Source organism: Chiroxiphia lanceolata, chromosome 21 (genome assembly GCF_009829145.1).
Source record: "Chiroxiphia lanceolata isolate bChiLan1 chromosome 21, bChiLan1.pri, whole genome shotgun sequence".
In the NCBI taxonomy this organism is placed as follows: domain Eukaryota; kingdom Metazoa; phylum Chordata; class Aves; order Passeriformes; family Pipridae; genus Chiroxiphia; species Chiroxiphia lanceolata.
In genome coordinates this window covers 1,103,621-1,110,583 of record NC_045657.1, presented here as the reverse complement: position 1 = coordinate 1,110,583, position 6,963 = coordinate 1,103,621, and positions in this window count along the sequence as shown.

The window sequence follows — 6,963 nt, the reverse complement described above, 5'->3', positions numbered from 1 at the left end:
GGGAAGTTCAGAAGTATTTAGAAGAATAAACAATGGGGAAGAGAGTGAGAAGTTCAACTAATTTTTAAGGGTCTGGTCCAATATATAAAGGAGTGCTTGTGTGGGCTCCTGACAGACAGCAAATGGCCTGTTCAGCTGTTCTGTCTAGCACAAGGAAGGTCAGTTCTGCACTGAGATATCCTCTGGGAACATCTAGGGCTGCACACTTCAGACCTCACCTTAACCTGCTGCAATGAACTGTGCTGAAGCCTGAAAAATGCAAACTTTTCCCTTTATTTCTTTGTAAAGCAGTCCTGGAATCTGTTTCTAGCCTTAATAAAGCTGCAATCCAGGTTTATCATCCTACACGACATCTGACAGGGAAGTTAAATAGCACTCCAGACACATTTTTTAAAACTTGGGATACCAGGAAGGTTAGTGTTATCTCAGCAGGTGGGCACTGGGGCTCAGTGTGTGTGTGTGTGTGTGTAATGTGTTAAATCCCAGGTATTTGAGTGTCTGCATTGACACCTGCCTGGTTCCCCAGTTTTGTGTTCAGTGCTTTCTCTTACACAAAGAGAGTGCTAAATGACATCTCGAATCCTTGGACCTTCTAGAGAGACATTGGGTGACTTGGAATGTTTAACAAAATCTTCAGCACAATTTTACTCCACAAAGCCTGCACCTGCTCCTGCAGTATGAGAGGCAAACATGCTGTTTCAGGGTAACCAGAGTAAATCACCAGGCAGTTTTTTGCTCTCTAAGACAAGGGAGTTACAGAAAGTCAACTCTCACCAGGTGAGGCTGGGGTCCTGCACCACCCAGCCCTGCAAGGGACAAGCTGGCCGGAGGCAACACAAACTGTCCAGAAGCTGAAAGCACTTACATTGCTTCTGAACCCTCATCATGGCTGTGTCTGGTGCTTATTCCAACATATTCCTATGTTGGAATATAGTGCATATTCCTAGTTCCCAAACTAGCCAGAAACTCCTGTAATGTCCCAAGGTGAACTTGTGTTAGGAGTGGAGCCAGGCAGAGATAATCACTGAACTGGAGAATAAATGCACCATGTGTCTCTCCTGTTCCAAACCACTCTAATTTCAAACATCTTGCCTCAACAACGATCTGTTAACAAGCTGCAAGCCAAGAATCTGTCAGAGAATTTAAATACAATTCTGACAAGATCAGAACTAGATAGACTCAAACTTTACCAACCTGTGGCTAAACCAAAGCTAATGGAGTAGGTGTTTGCCCAGGTCAGGACAGAGGGGGATCTCACTGGGATCTTCTTCATTGCAACTGAAACTTCCAAAAGTAGGAGATTTATATAAAGATATTTAAATTCATTAGAGGAAATAGAGTTGACTTCAGTCCAAGAGGGTGCCTTCATTGCTCTGAAAACTGAAAGAAGAGGTTGAAGCTGGGAGCAGACAAGTGGTGCAGGCAAGGGTATGGTGCACTGAGATGTAAAGCAAGTTCCCAAGAGTTTCTGAAAGAACCATTTTATGAATGGGAAAAGTTGCTGGCAAAGGTGTAAATGTAGGAATAGTCTGTGTCCCTCCAAGGGAGGGGATAAATGAAGTACCTGGGGAGCCCTTTTCTTGCTTTCAGGCAAATTCTAAGGGGCTGGAAATTCAAGAGGGCCAGCGCTGATCTTGTGCTGTTTCTAGCATTACAATGCTCCAGTCACTGTGACACTGTCTCTTGTCAATGCTCTTTAGAAATCCCTGAATTTCTGGTGGCCTTTGACGATTACAAAAGTCCTTCTGTTAGTAGTGTTGGAATCCACTTTCCAGCTTTATTTAGGTTCTGGCAGAACAAGCTGGGGAAACCTCATGAGTTGGAAGAGGAGGAAGAGAGTTTCAGGTATGAAGAGGTGTCTGTGCTGTTCTCAGAGGTGCTGCTGCGTGTCAGTAAAAGGGATGTGAAGTGGGGAGTCCGTTCAGACTGGGAATGTGCACTGGAACTGACTGAACCCCAAAACTGCAGAGGGACCCAGGGCTCAGCCGGACACAACGTGCTTCCTCTTTCTCAGCGTCTGTGTTCCTGTAAGTTGATGTGGAACTGCTTATGCTGGTTGTTTGTAGACCCTCCTGCCTTGTGGCTGGCATGATTAAATCCAGTAAAGAGATGGTTTCTGTACTGCCAGGTTCCTGCAGCGAAAACTTGGGCCATCTGCTCGCTGGTCTGTTGCGTTCGTGGTCGCGTGGTGCTGCCGCGCTGGCTGCAGCTCTGCTGCTGTGCAACAGCCACGGATGGAAAGCTTTATCCTTCAATGGGAAAAATGGGAAAGACAGATGCAATCTGGCTCTAATATTATTCTTGTACTTTTTCCTCTTATCTCTCAGGAGCTCTCTCATTGCTGCCTTTCCTCACTCTGTCTGAGCACCAGAGACCCTCTTTCTCCTTGATAAAGCAGACGCAGTCACTGTCCCCCAAAGCGAGCTCCCTGCCTCAGGGTGTTCCTCAGATCTCCAGAGGATATAAAGCATCTCTCCATGATGTTTGTGACCTGAGCCCATGCACATCAACACCTCACAGGAATGACAGTTTGTGGAGTTTTTGCTAGCTGTGATTCCAGGTTCGAGGAGGCACACAGTGGATGTCTGGTTAAACCACCAAAACACCTTTATTAGAACACTATGGAAAAAATATCAGAGAGATTTAGTGTTTCAAAGAGGATCAGCACCAAATGCCCTGTCTTGCTGGTAGGAGGATGGGAGATTTAGGAGTAGTTAGGAACTTGAGATAAAAAAAAACCCACCAAAAAGATGAATAATAAAGGCAGCTCCTGTTTTTTCTATTAAGTTTCTAGGCTACACAGATTGGTTATAAATGATGGCACTAAATAACCAGCCGTGCCCAAGCTCCCTGAAAGGCTCTGTAATATCAGCAGCTGATGTCCCACTGTGCAGGGACACAATTGGGTCTGTTCCTCCAGACAATACACCTGTCACTGGAAACAGAAAGCTGGCAATTAGCGGGGAGGCTCTGTGTTGGGCTTTCATCCCAGACAATGAGAAGGGCCTGGAAGAGTGAGATTAAGGCTGGCATGTCCACATGAGATTGTTGAAACAAACCTCACTGAGACTTGGGGGCATTTAAGAATCAAAAACAAGAAAATAAAACCCTGCTTAAATCTAACTCTACAAACAAGTCTAGAAAGCAAAATAGCGCTGGAACAGTATCCTTTGCCTTAGGAATAAAAGTCTGGAGTTGTGGAGGAAACTTTCTTCTCAGCTGTCTTGTCAATGTATCATAGAAAATTAAACCAGGTGAGGTTTTGTGCACCAAAACCGCAGTGGGAGTTCTGCTCAGCCAGGGCCAGGACTAAGCACCAGCCTCCATAAAATAGATTTTTGACCTAACTAATACAAGTTCTGTGCCCTGGGCTATTCTCCATAAGTGGCACTCTGACTGTTTAAAAGTCTCCCAAATTGCTGACCCTACAAAGGCCCTGAAAGCAGTGCAGCAGCACAGAGAGTGTCAGCTGCTTCTTGTGCCCAGTCCTGAGCCTGGCAGGGAGCAGCTGCCCACCTCAGCCATTGCAGAGTGAGCTGTTAGGAGGAACTAATTTGGTCAGCAAGTATCAAACTTTTTTTGTGTTGGTACAGGAGTTCTACCAACACGCAGGAATCAGGGAAGCCAGAGGAAAATTAGGCAAATCTTTTCCTTACTATCAATTCCGCCTCCCCGGGCATGTGACTTTGGATTGCTTCATGGCACAAAGTAGTGTCTCTGTGTCATCAGTGGTTGAGCCCACGCTGTACTTTGACCAGGGCACAAAGCAGAGGCAGAGCCACCCCCTGCAAAGCCCCTGCACGGCCCCTGCTCGTGGGTGGCTGAGGTGTGGGTGCTGTGCTGGAGGGAGGTCACACCACTGCTGACAGGGGCACGGGAGGGTGAGCACTGCAGGCAGAATTGTGCTTTTTCTGTGCAAGGAGCTGACCTGGTACAGGCAGGCTCTTGACTTGCATGTTGGGTCACTCTGTCCCCTTGGGGAGGTATTGCTCTGCCTGCCTGTGACCTCGTGCCCTCTCCCCTCAGCTTCCTGGGGGGACATATCCCTGACCTACCAGGCTTTTGATGTGAAGCCTGTAGCATCAGAAAGTTTGGTCAACCCTGATGTGACATGCTTGAAAGGTGAGGGGGAAAGGAAACTAAGAGAACTAGACAAATAGTGGCACTGACAAACGTGCGGATGCCTGGCCATAAAATCACATCAGCTCAGGCTTTCAGTGTGCAGAGTGAGGAACTGGTTTGGATACCTGAAGAATTAGCTTGAGCACATGTCTTCTATGTCCCTTCCTGCAGAGCTGTGAATGGGAAATGGCATCTGCCATCCAAAGTCCAGCCTGTGCACTTGATGACTCCCACTTCCCTGGTCAGTGGTTGCTGTGCAGCTACAGACCAGTCTGCTGGGCAGGGTGTGTGTGGAGGTCAGGTGGTGACACTGTGCCTTTGTCCAGAGGAGCTGGAAGAGTTGTCTAGATTTTTCAGACACTGCTGCTTCTGATAACTCGATCCATGTGAGAGTGTTAATGTGTGTTAACAGCTTGCTTGGAGTGACAGGGATGGGATGTCCTGCACTGACAGCTCCCTGTCAGCAGGAACAGCAGGAAGTTGTGCCATGACCAGAGCACTGCAGTGCAGGGTTAATTGCTGCTGGAGCACTGATGAATCTTCTTTTGGGAGAGCTGGCCTGAAGGTCCCACAGGAGCACAAACCAACAGCCTTTCAGCCAGCTGGACTCCATGGGACAGCAGTGACTGCTTCATTCTTTCTGAATAGTAAATAGTTGGGCAGTCAAATATGGTTTATTAGGATGAAGACTCCATGCTTTCAGTTCCTTGCCTTGCAGAAACAAAGAGAAACATCGATATGCAGATAAATAAAGGGCCCATGGCAGCTCTGAACTGCAGTGCTGGTACCAGTGTGAGGCATCAGCACCAAACAGCAGCTTGTGAAACATTCAGATGTGTGAAAGTGTAACATAACTGAGATGCAGCAGTTGTGTGACACACTTTCACAGTCCCAGTACTGGGGAGGGAGGTAAGTCTGCTCTTCTACTGGTGCCTTCTGAGTCAGCACTTGTCAAAGCCTGCCTTGGCTCAGAACCAATTCTAATGCAAAGTTTGGGTGACATAAACTCTGTGAGGAGGAACTGGAACATCCGTTTTGAGCAGTAAATAGTGGGGGGAAAAAGGCTAGAGGAGAATAACACCTCCAGCTGGGCTAAGGAAATGCTGTTTTGAAGCATGGCTCTGCAAGGGACAGGCCTTCCCACGAGCGGGTGATCCCTGACACACACCACGCTTTGTTCCATTTCTCAGTGCATCTTGCTCAGACACATGGCTTTCTACTCCACTTGGCAAATATTTGATTTATAAAGATTAACATGTTGCTCGCCCATGTGCTGGGAAGCTCTTCCAAGGGTTGTGTGAAAGATGTGCCTTGAGGGTGGCAGCTCGGGGTTTACTCACTGATAAGGGTAACGCTCCTTAAAATGCACCTGAGCTGATTTTTTAAATTGCCTGCGTGCAAACAGAATTGCAACCTACTCCAAACCAGGCTAACCCAGAGTGACAGCATCACCCAAACGGTGCCACACAACTTGCCCTCTGCTCAGCTGCTTGTTAGAGAGATTTACCAGCATTAAAAGTGCATTGGGATTTTGCCATCTAACCATCCTGAGGTCATGTCTGCCTGCCAAGGTCTTCATGCACTGGATGGAGACCTCTTAACTTTAGGAACTCTGTTATTTCTAATTTATTTTGAGATGTGTGAGTGGAGGTGACTCTGGGGACCGCAGTTGCCCTGAGGAGACAGCTGACTGGTTATGTGGGAATTATTGCCAATACCACGAGGAACTGCCAGCACTGGTGGTGATGACTCTGCTCCGTGGCAAGGAGCAAACATATACCAGTGCCCACATGTGCAAGGAAATCCTCTGGAGAGCTGGGAAGTCCAAAGGAATTGTCCCTTAGGCCAGGCACGGCACCCACTTTCTGGATTGTGCTCTTTGGGGCCTTTTCAGTGTGATTTTAGCTGAAAGCACGAGATGCCAACTATTGGCTCCACTTGCTGGCTGTGACCTTTTCTTTGAAATGCCAGTGACGCTTTCTTGCCACGGTCTCTAGAGCTGTTCTTGATGCCAGCCAAAGCATCGCGTCTTGTTTGAAAGCCCAGGATGTAATTATGGAAGTTAGTTCAGATTTAAATCCAAAGAACTTGTGTAGCTGAGCCTGGAGACTCGGGTCTCAATGCAGTGATCATGAGAACTTTCTCTTCACCTTTCTGCATGTGCACAGAGGAAGGTTTATTTGTACATACAGAAAAGAGTAGTGGGGCCTGGGAGCTGGATGTTATTTCTAATGCTACCAGAAAACTGCATTTTGTGCTGTTACAAAAGATGATTCATTCTGTCTAAGACACAGGCACAAGGAACATACTTTACTGTCTGCTGGGAAACGCTAACTCTCATTAAACCTAATCCAGTACTAAGTTTGAAATAATTTTGTACTTTCCTTCCAAAGATGCTTGGTATAAACTTGGACTCTGCCTCGTGCCATTTGCTCCCTCCACTGCTGAGGGAAGCAGGATCCAGTTTTGGCAAAAGCAGGGGGTGCAGAGCCCTCTCCTGTGCTGCCATGCTGCCCACAGGCCTTTGGCACTCCATGCTGCGCTGTCCAGGAGTGCCAAGCTGTTTCCCAGCTGGCAGTGGTGACTAAGCAGCCCAGAGCAGCTGCCTCCAAGGTCCATTCTTCTGTGGGAGATTTATTGCCGAGAGCAGAGGCGTTGGGATGGGATAATTGCCTTCATTCCCAGGCGAAGACCCTGAAGAACAAAGGACAGTTGCTGGTGAATCCATAGTGTGATTCAAGCATTCTCTGGGAGGGGAGCAGTGGGAACTGTGTTCCTGTTGCTGTAGCAAAAGTGAGTGGGCTTTAACCGAAAGAGCAGCTCTGCTCTGTGAGGTGGGGA